We start from the raw sequence: 14,421 nt of genomic DNA on the forward strand, positions 1-14,421 counted from the left end.
CTTATTTATCGAGAGCCCAGAGTGGACGTCCATAACCAACCTGAATGCTGTGTGAACCATGGCGAATTCCTGGCCATCGCCACTTCCCTGTTCTCTGACTTCCCCCTTTGACCCCTTTGACACGTTCCTTTGGCCCCTTACCTCATCCGGATATTGTCCTCCATCTGTTCAGTTTACAAATCTCTACAGCATCCCATGGCTGGCTTGTTACCGATCTTTCAGAGTCATTAGTCACCACGAAAACTTTATCTACTCCTGTCCCACTCTGAATTCTGGAGGAAGTGTCAGCAATTCCTACAGTGATGCTGTCCTGTTCCCCTGAAAACCTTGGAGGGTGATGAATCTTTGCCCTAGCAGGTTGGATGGAATTTTGGGGCGCTAGCAGTCAACTGCCTTGGATCCAAAGCTGGTGACTGAAGTGGGTGATGAAGCTGGGTCCTTCTGGGGACAAAAACGAGATGTGGTCAGGAAAAAGTGAGCCTGAGATTGGTCCACACCTTCAAGTTCTCCCTGGGCCCAGCCCAAAGGAGCCTCTGATGGAAGCAGAGAGTCTCACCTGACCATGGTGACCCCTCCCCAGGCAGCACTGGACAAGGGAGTGCTGTTCTCTTTCACCTTTGCTGTGGTTTCTGTTCTTTTAAATCCTTTGCGAGTCCAGTGAAAGCCCTGGGAAAATGCTCATGAGGCCGTATTTTGCATATGATGTCAGGGGGTCCCTGGACCCACCCAAGGACTCCAGGTAAGAAGCTCTGTTTGGAATGAGCACACCAACCACTAGACTGAAAGCACCAGAGAGCAACAGTCTGGTGCCCTTGGTTTCTCGGTTTCCATCACGCACCCCTCCGGGAACCCAGCCCAGAGCTCGGACTCGACAGAGTCTCCAAAAACAGTGTGTGAACGACCTGTATGATCTTCTCCACTCTGAGACGACCACTACACCTTTGCGGGCGACATCGCTGCGGCCAGCCGGCCCCTCAGCCCCCCCTTCCCCCACCGCAGCTTGCCAGCCCCATCTGAGTGTGGTGAGGTTCTCAGAGTGGCTGCCTTTCATCCTCCTCAAGGTTCTTGCTTGGGAAGGCAGGAGAAATGCTGCTCCATGTAGACTTGGGGTGAGGGGAGTAGAGGACAGGCCAGGAATGATTTTACTTCGGGCGCAGAAGGGCCAGGCCAGACCAGATCCCAGCACAGTTCCCGGACCCAGCTCTCCTTAGGGCCTCTCCCTGCAGATACCCATCAGAGTTCTCCAAGCAGCCCCCAAGGGCAAGGGAGTGGGAAGCAATGGCTATGAGGCCTGGCGGCCACAAGAGGGACCCATTTGTCCTGAAAGGACTAGGCGTCTGGCTGAGATCGTGACTCCCGCCTTCATCCAACACCCACGTAGGCTCCCGCTCCTGTTGGGTGCTGACCACGAAGTCAGGGCTAGGCCTCTGCGCCGGGCTCTTGGCTCATGTGGCCACGGGCTGAGGCAGGCCCTCCCCCAGCACCCACTTCTACCCAGGCAGGCACAATGGGCGGATGGCACAGGACACCCTCTAGGCTGCTGCCCACTCCGAACGCCTCTGAGCTCTCAGGTCTTTGGTAAGGTGTGCTTCACCCCCTCTCAACTTCCTTTTCTTTAAGGCAAAAGCAACCCCAGTTCAAAGGAGAACGTGAGAAAATTCAGACAGGCAAAGGACACCTGTAACCAGGCCATCTCGAAGACGACCTCGCCACCACCATAGGGACCCATCCTGCCCAGTCCCTTCACAGACAGAGCTCCCCAGGCGACTTTTAGGGAGAGTGGGCGTGTATTTTTGTCTGTGAGGTGTCTCTGCAGTTTGTGCAGAGCTGGGAGATACCTCCTGTGTTCTGGGTCACAGGAGCACGCAAGGAGACTAGTGACTGGGCAGGGAAGGGGAGCCAACCCACGAGGAACTGTGTGGTGCCTGCTCGGCGCTCAGGGGGCCACTCCTTCATCCAGTGCGCACGTGCTAAGGCCGGAATCATTCCTGCTTTAATGCTCGAGAAACGGAACCTCCGAGACACTGTGTTGCAGCAGAAGCTGACGCTGTTACAAAGCCCCAGGGCCTCTCGGGGGTCTGCACTCAGGCTTGGAGAACGCAGCCCCGCCCCAACACCCCAGGCCCCACTCCTGCCTGCGCCCACGGCATCAGAGCACACCCCGGAGTTGGCAGAACAGCCCCAGGGAGAGGGCCCCTGCCAAAACCTGCCCTCCGGAGGCCCGAGTGCGGGAGAGTGTGCACTGGGGAAAGGTCCTCCGCGGACACTGCGGCCGCTCAGCAGGCCCGCGCTGTGTGCGGAGGAAACTGTTCTGGGTTCTTGCGGGGTCTCCCTCGGCGGCTCTGCGGAGGGTCCACGGAGACGCTGACCCTCTTCTCTGGAAAGGGGCCCCGGCCGCCCTCCCTTGGGGGACAGACAGCTCTGAGAACAGGCACCCCCAGCGCACCCCCTCTGTTCCCAACCTCCCTTTCTCAGGACACCTCTTCCCAGACTCAGCCCTGAGGCCCAGGGAGAGGCCTCCCCTGGTTGCCAGGGCAACGGCTCCATTGTTCCCAATGCGGGAGTTTAGCAACCAGGCCCCTCAGTTCCTGGACCCCTCTCTCCCCACCATTCTTGAGGCAGTGGAGCCCGCGGGGCCCCATTCTATACTCCGAAGGGCCTCTTTGTCAGGTCAGGATGCAGAGGAGGGGGAGACAGGCTGAGCGGTCACCATGCCAACGTCGAATTGCCCACGTCCTCGGGGGAGAGGAGAGGAGAGGAGGGGCCGGGGCAGCCAGACATTCAGAGTCTGGTGAGCAAGTTGTTCTACCTCTTGGCTCACCTGTCCGGGGCTCCCGCTGTCTCCACCGCCACAAGCCCCGGAGCCCACTGTGGGAAAGGATTTCACTAGCTCTCTGTTTTTGCACACGGTTTGCTCTGTTTTTGCTTGGTTAAGCAAAGCTTGGGGCTTAGATTTTCTCTTACCCACCCAGAATTCTCAGCCAGCAGGCCGAGGCCTGGCTGAGGGAGAGGAGCCTGGCTGTGTCCCGCCACCCAGCCCGAGGGGGGCCGCAGGCCCTCCCCCTGTCCACTCATCCACTCCCTCTGTCTGGTTCATTCAACAAGGTCCACTGAGACGGACTCAGGACCTTCCCGCAAGTTACGTATTCCTAAAATCACCTTATAGGAGCAAAAGACAAATGGCCCACGGCGCTCAAAATGTTGTCAGAGGCAGGATTCACTCTCAGGCCCGCCCGGCTGCCTCACTGCTTTCAAGCCAAGAAGAGCTTAGGTTCTCGCCACCGCTGGCATTGCCTCGACTACCCCATGAGTAATAAATAGATTGCTTATAGACAGAAAATAAAGCCATTACAATGAGCATACTAGGTCTCTGAACATACTAGGTCTCTTTTTTTTTTTTATTTTATTTATTTGTAGAGAGAGGTGAAGGGAAGGAGGAAGAGACGGAGAGAAATATCGTATGGTCGCCTCTTGCTCGCCCCCTACTGGGGGCCAGGCTCTGCCACCCAGGCACATGTCCTGATAACTGGCAACCCTTTGGTTTGCAGCCTGTGCTCCATCCACTGAGTCACAGCAGCCAGGTCTCTAGCAGGTCTTAATGAGGTGGATGGATGGATCGAAGGATGGAGAGACGGACAGACATAATCAAGGTGACTTCTCAGGGTATTAAGGCCAATAACATAGAAGACAGCCATCCTCTCATTTACTTATTCATTTGCACATTCATTCAGTGAATAATTACTGAGGACTCCTGTTGCCAGGCACCGCGCTGGGCACTGGAGACACATGAAGACAAGTCAATGGTCTGGCTCCATGTCCAGGGAGAGAAGCAGACAAGTAACCCGCCCATCAGGATGCAGGGTGGCGAGAGCTTGACGGTCAAGTCCGGCTGACCCCAGTGGCACTTCTCAGCTCCTCGGCCGCTGACAGACAGACCCTCTCAGCCGAAACACATCCTAGCTCAGTTTTTACCGGCTTTGCTCATTCATCGCCATCACCATTTTTGCCGTCTCTGTATACCACTTTCTGTTAATTCTTTAAACCAAATCACTTATTAAGCTCTTAAACGATTTACATAACTTGGAAAATTTATGTCACTACCAGACATGGAAGGTCAACATCATGGGTAAAATTAATTCACTGTAATCAAAACAATGTTATTACATTCGAGGGAGCGAATGTTGCTGGGATGGGCCCTCATTCTACGACCCAGTCTCTCACTTAAAGGGACATTCAGTACGGTGTTCAAAGCATGCGCACTGAGTGGTTCCGTGGAGCCCAGGGACTTAAAAGCCTTGGAAGAGAATTAAAGGGGGAGGAACTGTTGTTCTTTGCAGGTGATTGAAAGTTATTCAGGGGCTGACATGTCTCAAAAGTGGTTCAGGTGAACGACAAATGTCAGCTGTGCTGGTCAGACAGTCTACCCCCTAGATGACGAACACTGACAATCCCTGCCCCATTCCGCACAGGTTACTAAGTCCCCATGTCTGTGCAGAAGGGCTCTGTGGACTGTAGGAGAGCCGGGGCGTGTCAGGATGGCCTCTTCCTGTCCTCCAGGGCAATGCGGTGCAGGCCACCATCTCCGCCCCCTCTGCCACCTCCAGATCAGCGATGTTTGGTCTCTTTCCTCCAGCGCCTCCACACAGGCAGCTGGTCTCCCCCTTGAGAGGGGCGTCCCAAGGGCAGAAATCTCCCCCTTCCTCTGTGCAGTGTTCAGCAGGGCCTCAGCCATGGCAGCGCCCACTGGCCTGCTCCTGGGTGCCACAGATGATTGGTTTCTGACATTTTCCTTTCCAAGCAGGTTATGGGAGGAAAAAAAAAAAAAAAAGGGCTAGCATTATGCACACAGGAAGTGGGATCTGACTCTCCAAATTTTCCTCCTCTCTGACTTACACATGCACGCACACCTCTGTGGCCCATGCTGAGAGTCTATCATTAGAGCTTCGTTCCTTTGCATTGAAAATAATTCCAGGTCAAATAAGAAGAAAACAATTTTAGACGGCAATGTGCTTATCGTGCATTCTGATTCCATTCATATGAAACGTACAGAATAGGCAAGTATATATAGACAGAAAGTAGATTAGGGTGTCACAGGGCCAGAGGTGGTGGGACTTGGGGGTGATAGCGGAAGTTATGGGCTTTTTTGAAGCAATGAAAATGTTCTATAGCTGTTTGTAGTGATGGTTGCACAACTATGTGAATATCCTAAAAATCGTTGAAACGGACGATTTAAATGAGTGAATCGTGGGGTGTATGAATTATATCTCGATGAAGGAGAGAGAGACAGAGGAAGGTGTCACATGGAATAAAGTTGTTTGTTAAGATAGGGTTTGGGCAGAATGAATGGCAAACACCATAGCACAGTTGGGTTGTTGTAAAGAACATAAGGATTATGAAGCAGGCTGGCTGACTCTAACCATTCAGGAGAGTTTAAAGAAATGGAATAACGAGTTCAAAACTTTAAATGTATGGCTCAGGATACAGTCAGAGAGCCAAGGACTTCCTATAACTGCCCTAAGAGAGCATCTTATGATCGCCCTAAAACAACAGCTTATTTCTTAGAGCTGGTCAGTTGGCGTGGCCAAAAATCAGGTACTGATTCTTAGCCTATAGGTTGCTGATTAACAAAATTGATTAAATTCACCACCTCACCAGTTTAAGTTAGGGCCATGAGGAAAGACCAGAATCCCCAAAATTAGAACAGTGATAATTAGGAGAACCCAGGTAAAGCTGAAGACCCTGAACCTCCGCACTCCAGTAGCCGCCTTCTCTCTCTGCGCTGCCAGAGGAGGCTGGCCGGGCTCTATCGCTATTTCCCCCTCCATGCTCACACCTTCCCCAGATCCAATCTCGATATGCCCAGCTTGCCAATTATAACATTGGCCTAAAAATGCTTCGATGTCAAAATTTCCAACTTTATATGTCAATGAAACCTGGGGAATATTCGCAGGAACCAGCCTCAGTCATGCCCGGAGACAGAGAAAGAATGTAGTTTTAAATCTGTCTGGATGTTTTGGGGTAGCTCTGGTTACCAGAGACTCCGAAGTTGGTGTGCCAGCTCGAGTATCTGACGGAAGTTCTGCTGTTATTTCAGTTGTAAACTGAAGACTGAACTCAGCCATAGTCAAATGAAACTGAGATGCCAAAACCCCCCCACAAATTCTCAGGTATAAGGTAGGAGAAATGCATGGACTTAGGGAGCTAGGTACATTGAAGTGGATTTATCACGTGTAAATGGCGTATCCCCTGAGAGGGACCCAAGGACTCCCTTGTCATCCAGATGCAGAGAAACACATTGATGAGGAGAGAGCACCCACGGCCTTCATAAGGGCTGTAGTTACAGTCCTCTCTCTGCTGGGGATGACAGTGGAAGATGCTGCCATTGAACAGTGTTTCTGGGTTTGAATGGGGACAATGACATCCTAGCATTGGCTATGCAGTGACACTTAGTGACCCGAAGTGAAGAAGGCAGAAGAGCCAGAGCGATAGTGGGAAGAAACTAACACACAGGGATCTTTGGCAATGGCTAATTGGTTATGAATACCAAGGACTGAAATATATGGAGTGTTGCATTAAGGTCCCACCTGATCAATAGAATTGAGGGGGGGGCGGGAATAGAGATCTAGAGGCGATCTGACAAAGGAAGTCTCAGGACAGCAGAGACTCAGGATACCAGAGGGTGAGGCTTCCACTGGACTTCCACACCTAAGTCAGGTGAGTAGAAAGGAAGGCGTACTCTGTGCCGTAAACATTGCACTTGTATACTGTAGATCTTCCTCCTCACTTCCCCCCAAGGGAACTCAGTAGAGTGAGCATTCACTGGGAAAAGAAAAACAAGACTTTTCGAGGCTTAGTACTGGTTCTGAAATAATGCTCATTTCTGGTCAAGGGGTGAGTGGGAGTTAACAGGAGTCAGGAAACCAACGGCATTTGGCCCAAAGCATTTGACAGTGAGTCAAATAGGGTCGTACCCACCTCATCATTGTTTCTCTAGGTCCTGAATGTATACTTGGAATACACCCAGCAACCTGCCTGACCTGGGGATTAAGGACCGTTGTGAAAGGATGGAGTGAGAGCCCCTGGTGAGTCTTTCTGACAAAAGAGTAAACCAAAACCATCGCCACATTTCCGGGCCAGTCGGAGGGAGCGGCGCTATCACAGAAGACCTGCAAACGGCAGGTGTGTCGGCATCAGCCCAGACGGGCTCTCGAGAATTGTTATCATTTATTCACGAGAATCGCTATGAGATCGTTAACATTACCTCGCAACTTCCTCTTCAGTGACGTCACTTTGGTAGCTTGAAATCAGCCACCGTTGGCACTATGTAAACCGTGAAAATTGGCAAACACTACAAATTAGGATTTTTCCTTCTGAAGAGCCAGTTTACCAGCAAACCACTGTTCATCCCTATTACATCCCAATCTAACTTCCCTGTTTGGCTCAGGCAGATGTGTCTTGGATCTAGAGAATGGTGGTGGACAATGTGAGAGCAGTCAGACTGTCATTTCGGTGGCTCTGCTGTTCTACATCTTTTGTATTTACTGTGCCGTGTAAACAGAGCCCCTGATGCCCACGGCGGATGGACAGATGAATGGGTTCTTGCATGCTATTCACACTAGCTAAGATACAGAAACAGTCTAAATGTCTGTCTACAGGTAAACAGATAAAGAGAAGATGGTATACACACACAATGGGGAACCCACCAGAAAAACCAGAGTTATCTTCTGGAAGGTGGGCCCCTTGTACAGGCTTCTCCTGCCGGGTGAGTATTCTAGGATCCCATCTCTTGGTGCGCCAGCTGGTGTTGTTGTGAGAGGCTGTGTTCTGTTTCAGTGAATTTTTTTTTTGAAGACTCTTTCAACATGTTTGCCCATTTCATGATGGGTGATTTATAGCACAGCTGTCCCCATTGTGCTGAGTGTTCAGCAGTTTTTGACCAAAAACAGCACGACCCCCACGCCCCACCTTCTTTTACTCTCCCCTCCATCTCACCCTGAGCTACTTTTTTTTATTTCCCCAGTGAAAAAATTCCTCAAAGGGAAACATTTCACCAATGTGGAAGAGGTGAAGAAAAAAAAGGCAGAAGCGCTAAAAAAACATCAAAACCAATGAGTTCAAAAACTGTTTTGGAGCATTGGAAAAAAAAACATTGCAATACGTGTACTGCATCAAATGAAGAGGACTTTGAAGGTGACTGGAGTTTAAACACGTAAGAATAAATACACAAATTTTTGATAAATAAATTCTGGTTTTTTGGGGTGTCCCCCCCCTCATAGCCATAAGAAAATAAAGCAATCCTGCCATTAATGATGATGTGAAAGACCCTGCGGGGCATGATGCTGAGTGAAACAAGCCAGACACAGACATAACTACCACATGATGTCACTTATATGTGGAATCTTCCATCCAAGTACTAACCAGGCCCGACCCTGCTTAGCTTCCGAGATCAGACGAGATCGCATATGTGGAATGTAAAATAGTCAAACGCATAGAATCAGTTTGTCCCGCTGCTGGGGGGCGGAGCTTAAACGAGGAATGTTGGTTAAAGAATACAGTTTCAGTCCTGCAGAGTGATTAAGTCTGGGGATCGAAAGTACAGCACGGAGCTGCGGTCGGCAATATCGCACTGTATACTTGACATTTACTGAGAGTGTGTAGATACTGTGTTCTCACCCACGGGGGGAAGGGAGGGAGGGAGGGAGGGAAGGAGGGAGGGAGGGGGGGGAAAGAAGGGGAATGGCAGCTCCGTGCGGTGATAGGCACACTATTACCCTGACTGCAGTGGCCGTTCCACAATGTGTACCTGTATCAGAGCATCACGTTGCGTACCTGAGAGAAACACAGCTCTTCTTTGTCATGTGTACCGTAATAAGCTGAAGAAATTATTAACAAGGTGAAGGTCATTGCTTCCAGTCTTATATTGACAGCTCAGTAGACTGTCCAATGGAAATGAATTGACCCCTAACCTGTATTATTTATCGTGTATTATTATTGAATGTAATGCACAACCTCATTCTCTTTGATGGACTGTAAATACATTTGGATATTAGAGTCCTTTGCAATTCATACAGATATTACTAAACTGTATATGCTACTGTACTAATTGGGAGTTCTGTCAGCTATAAAATGAAAACAGTAACCCGTCTATATATGTCCAGTTCACAAAACGATGTGGTAATCAAATGAAATTGTGTATGTAAAAGAGCATTGTAACCCTGGCTGGCATGGCTCCATGAACTGAGTGCCGGACTACAAAGCAGAGGGTCGCCGGTTTGATTCCTAGTCAGGGCACATGCCTGGGTTGCAGGCAGGTGTCCGGGTGTGGGGGCGTGTGAGAGGCAAACACACACTGATGTTTCTCTCCCTCTCTTTCTCCCTCCCTTCCTTTCTGTCTAAAAATAAATAAATAAAATCTTTTTTTAAAAAGAGAGCATTGTAAACTTGAGTGTCCTGCCTGGAGTAAACTTAGTGTTACTTCCTCAGCGGAGGTTCTCTAAAGTTCCGCTCCTCATCAGCATCCTAACTGTGCCCTCACAGAAAGTTGGAGTTATTTTGCCAAGGATTTAGCTTAGTTTCTACCTACAAGTTTATATTTGTGGCTATGTGATTAATATCTTTCTCCCCCACTAGACTGAAAACCGTGAGAGTTGGAGGTCTGTCTGTTTTACCCACCCTTGACTGGGGTAGCCCCTCATGGAGGAGATGGCGTACAGAAGAAATTCAATAAACATTTCTTTAAATAAGGGAATGAACTGAGTCCTACTTCTTGGCCCATTGCCATGAGACCATTATCTGGATGAAGGGAATCCTTACCCACATAGAATTCATGCCGTAAGTCTCATCCAACCAAGGCTTGGCGATGGATTTGAGCTTATGTTAACCTCAGGTTACGGTTTCAATTTTGTGTAATCTCTATTCAATGATTGTATTGGTCAGAGTCCCAGCAGGAAGTGGGAGACACTCTCAGATGGGGTAACCGAAAGTTTAATAAAGGGGCTGGCTAATCATTTGGGGGGGATAAGGGAAGCCAGCAAGGACTGGAGCTCGCCCAAAGGGGCCCAGGCACCATCATAAGACCTGCTGGGGCAAAGGGAGGGGTAGACACCAGGGCCTAGAGAAAGGCGCTGTAGCCCGTCGCCGCCTGACCAGGGCAGTGGTCATCAGAAGAGGGATGCAGCCCACGCACGGCAACTCAGCTGGGAGGAAGCCACAGAATAAATGTCCCAACTTTATTCTCCTTCCACCTTCCAATCTCCTGCTGGTTGACTCTTGTTGGCTGAACCTCATAGGAGCCAAGGGGGGCCTGAGAGCTCACTGCTACGGTAAAGATAGGTCTCGGGCATAATCGCAAATGGATGGAGAGAGAACAAGAGGAGAGAACAGAGATATCCAGCCCCAGTCTGAGCCATATAAACTTCACTGCGAACATCTTTGCTCTTTCTATTTTTTACTTATGCTGGGCCTCTTCTCCACAATATCCATTGCAGATGGATATTTTCCCCTCCCTCATTCCCTCAAATTTTAGTTTTAAGTTATGTTCATCAGGTGGGAAATTTTCCTGCAAACACCATTGTCACAATCCCCTTCGGATGTACCCTGTCCTTGGTAGAAGTCCATTTCTATAAGGTAAGTCTTAGTTCAGAAGACCCAGTTCTGATCTTTAACACTAGGGGACCATTCCCCAGGGCTTGCTCTCTCTGTCAGACTCACCACATGCAAGAATAAGAGAGATGCAAATGCCTCTTGACCTCCCACCTCATCCTATAATTTCTGCAGCTTCCTGGGGCTCCCACATTGTGAGGTTCTGTTGGGACGTAGCTATTTTCCATTCCCAGGTCATGCCTCTGGGGCCCAGGGTACACAAGCCAAGTGGACACTTCCACCTCAGGGATGTGGGCCCACACAGTTCTGGCTCTGGAGAGCAGGTCCCCTGGATACCCTCACACATCCCCTTCCAACTCTGGAATTCTGCGCTTCAAAGGCTCTGTCTCATTTCTCTCTCTCTCTCTCTCTCTCAACTTTTGGCTCCCCTTGCCACACCTGGGCCACCTGATCTCTCTCTCCCCTGACCTTGTGTTCAGTGTATTTCCCCTCAGACCAAGGACTTGGACATGAAGCCTACTTGCTACAGAAAATGCTGACCCCTATGGCCACAGGCTGAATGTGCCCTCCCTCCCTGAGTTTTAGCATCTTCTTTTATAAAGATCACACAAACGTCTAAGCCCTCCGTGTCCCCTGAGGAACCTACGCCACCTCTCCCTTTGTGTCTGGAACCTGCTCTCTTCCACGTTGCTCAGTGGCAGCTGCACTCCCCTCCTTTGCTTTGAGAGAAGCGCCCTTCTCCTCCACTTGCTGCTCCACGGGGTCAATGGAGGAGAAAGATGTGGTGGGGCCTGGGATCTCCTTGCTCCCAGCTGAGGCCCAGGAGTTTGGTGTGTCTGGGCGGGGCGGCGTGGGGAGGTGGTCCCTGTCAGCAGCCGCCCTCCTAGCAGACTAGTGGATGGCTGGGTCTCCAAAGCAGGAAGCCTCTTTGCCCAGGTAGAGGTGTGGGGGTTCAGGGGAGCGCAGGAATGCGGGGGTCCAGGTAAGGGTGGCAGCCCTGCTCTTCTGAACCTGGCCCTCTCCACAGCCGCTCCCAACATCCTACAGTCCTGCCAGCTGGGGTTCCCAGTCTTTCACTGGGATGACCTTTTTCTCCCCTCTAAATCGCTTAAACATTGAAAAGAAAAAGGCAAACCCCGAACTCCAAACACAATAAAGAGCGGTGACAGGATGGAAAATAACGAGGGATAAAAGCTCTGAGTCCCAGCTGCAGACAGAAACCCGCTCTGACGTCCTTGGGCGCCCGGAGGGGTTAACCCTCTGCAGCCCGCGGGAAGCCGCCTCCCTCCCAGCGCCGGCTCCGCCCCTCTCCCTTGCAGCGGAGGGGGGTGCCTGTCGCCTTCCGTCGGGCTCTTCCGTCGAGTTCTCTGCACTCGCCAGACCTGCAGGAGCTCATCTCCAGCGCTCCGCCCGACCCCGACCACCAAACCTTTTGTCTCAGCCCCTCCTTAGTCAAGGAAATCTCCCCGGTGAAACTTAACCATAAGCCAGGTTCTTTGGGGACACGACATGGATGCCTTGTATGTGCTTCTCATCGTCACTTGCCTTCTTTCTTACAGACTGTCCCCGCAGGCAGAGGCAGTCATGGCACCTGGCGCATCCCATCTCTGTGCCATTAATGACAGCTTCTGCTGGCATGTTGGCAGGCAGCGGTGGACAAAGGACCCCAGATGATTGAAGCCACACCCCTCACCTCCTCTGAGAGCCCGAAGCAGTGTCCTGGGGAGCAGAGCACAAGGATTCCTTTCCTTTCAAAAGGCCCCCATGTTCTAAAGCAAGTGCTAAGTCCTCAGTGCGGTTTTATCAAGAGCAGCATTTTCACCACTCCATTCAAATGACATGTTTCTGCATTTTCAAACACAAGGGACTTTGGGTTGAGGTTCCCAAACCCCAGGATAACACTGTGAGAGAACGGGACCTGCAGTGAGGCAGCAGGCTAGAGCTCTCTAGTAGAAGCTGGTTTGAAGGCATTCAAACCTGCTCGCCCCCCATGCCAGAGGCACCCCCCCCCGTGGGTCTCATGCCCCAGCAGGGAGCCAGTTGCCCCCTGAACTGCGGGGAACTCCCTGGTGAGCTCAGAGGGAGCCCCACACGGGATGAGGACAAGGACATCCTCCCCAGACTGTGAACAGAAACACGTGGGAAAGAACCTTCCTCAGGCCTGAGGCTGAAGTTGTTAGCATTTTAAGACATTGTCTGGACAAGCAAGTCCCTCTGGAGGGGAAGTGTCTAGTAGATGGAGAGGGGGATTTGGAGAAGGAGAGAAATATGTGTTTGGCATCAGGACTTTATTTGAGAGGCTCTGCCAGAGTGTAAAGCACACGCACGCACACACACACACACATATCCATTTATTCTTTCAAAATCTATCGACTGCACCGCAGTCAAGTGCTCTGGAGATGCATCGGTGTGAGGCAGGATGCAACCCTTGTCCTCGGGGGTGTCAGTCCAGTGCGGACACTACACACCGAGGACCCAGCTTCCAGCCCTGACTTCCGGGCCGGGCCTCCTGCTCCATCTCTGCATCTGTAAAATGATGCTCTTTCCTGCTATGCAACACACCAAGAAGAAGACAGAGCTGGACGTGTAATTTGAAATAATATATATATATATATATATACATATTCACCTGTTTGATTTGTTTTTTTTTCATTCTGTATTTTATTACTGCAATATGTTGCCCTGCCCTTCCCACCCACAGACCCCCAGTTCCTTCCACTCACCCCCCAGGTAGTCATGCAGGGGGCTCCGGAATTCCCTTCCCACTGGACATTTTGGAGTGTGTCCATTGCGTAGCCAAATAGAAACCACCTGGGGAGCTTATTTGAGGGCCTCGGCCATATGCTCACAGGCCATCATCTGGACACGTGGAGGCATCGCCCAAGTGCCCATGCACCCCGGGGCACACCTCCGGGATGGAGAACCCACAGCGCTTCTGACACATCCCCTGTACTATGTGGAGCTTTGGCAACAGGCTGCAGTCAGCCAGATTGAACTCATTGCCTTCCAGAACCTTCCTCTGAAAGATACCCTCCTCCTTAGCACCCATCCCATCCACTTCTGGGAGAGGGGATGTCACGTAATTGCCTAAAACATTCAGGGCTTTCAGGAGCCCCTCTTCTGGATTATCATCGAGTGCTGGGTTTGAATTCTTGATGCACACAGGAAATTTTAGCAAATATGTCCAGGCTAGTTGTGTCTGATTCAAGGTTCAGAGCTGCCAGCGTGGGGCACCTCGGGGGGGAGGTCACATCATTGTCTCCAAAAATTCCTCAGTCTTGTTGGTGTCTGCGTGCACTTCGGTGCCAAACAGCAGAAATGAAAGCTGCCCTCCCCCGCACAGCTTGGCACAGTCTCAGTTCACCTCTTGGTGTCAACCGTGGTGACGCCGATGAGCCAGAGCACCACGTCTCTGGGAGAAGGGGCAGTTCCCAGTCTTGGCCCCATCACTGCCCGCCTTCATGAACAAGTCAGTCTGCGGTTGTTCTTCAGCCATGGCTGCCACGGGCCTGTTGTTCGATTCGAATTAAAATGCAGCAGGGCCATACATGCACCAAAGAACCAAGAGCAGATACTTGTGCCCCAGTGTTCACAGCAGCATGATTCACAGCAGCCAAAAGGTGGAGGGAAGCGAGCCAAGTGTCCCTCAACAGGTGAATGGGGAAAAAGTGTTTATGTGCACAATGGAGTATTACTCAGCCAGGAAAAGGAACAAGGTTCTGATAGATGCTGCAACATGGATGAACCTTGGAGACATTATGCTGAATGAAATAAGTCAAACATAAAAAGACAATTTTGTGTGATTTCGCTTCTGCGAAG

General features: G+C 50.9%; 1 pseudogene; it reads right to left on the reverse strand.

Moving 5' to 3' along the window:
• Positions 1-13,447: 13,447 nt before the first annotated feature.
• LOC119064402 (chloride intracellular channel protein 1-like) lies at positions 13,448-14,098 on the reverse strand (annotated as a pseudogene).
• Positions 14,099-14,421: the final 323 nt, after the last annotated feature.

Source organism: Artibeus jamaicensis, unplaced genomic scaffold, assembly GCF_021234435.1.
Source record: "Artibeus jamaicensis isolate MK-2021 breed Jamaican fruit bat unplaced genomic scaffold, CSHL_Jam_final contig_797, whole genome shotgun sequence".
Lineage (NCBI taxonomy): Eukaryota > Metazoa > Chordata > Mammalia > Chiroptera > Phyllostomidae > Artibeus > Artibeus jamaicensis.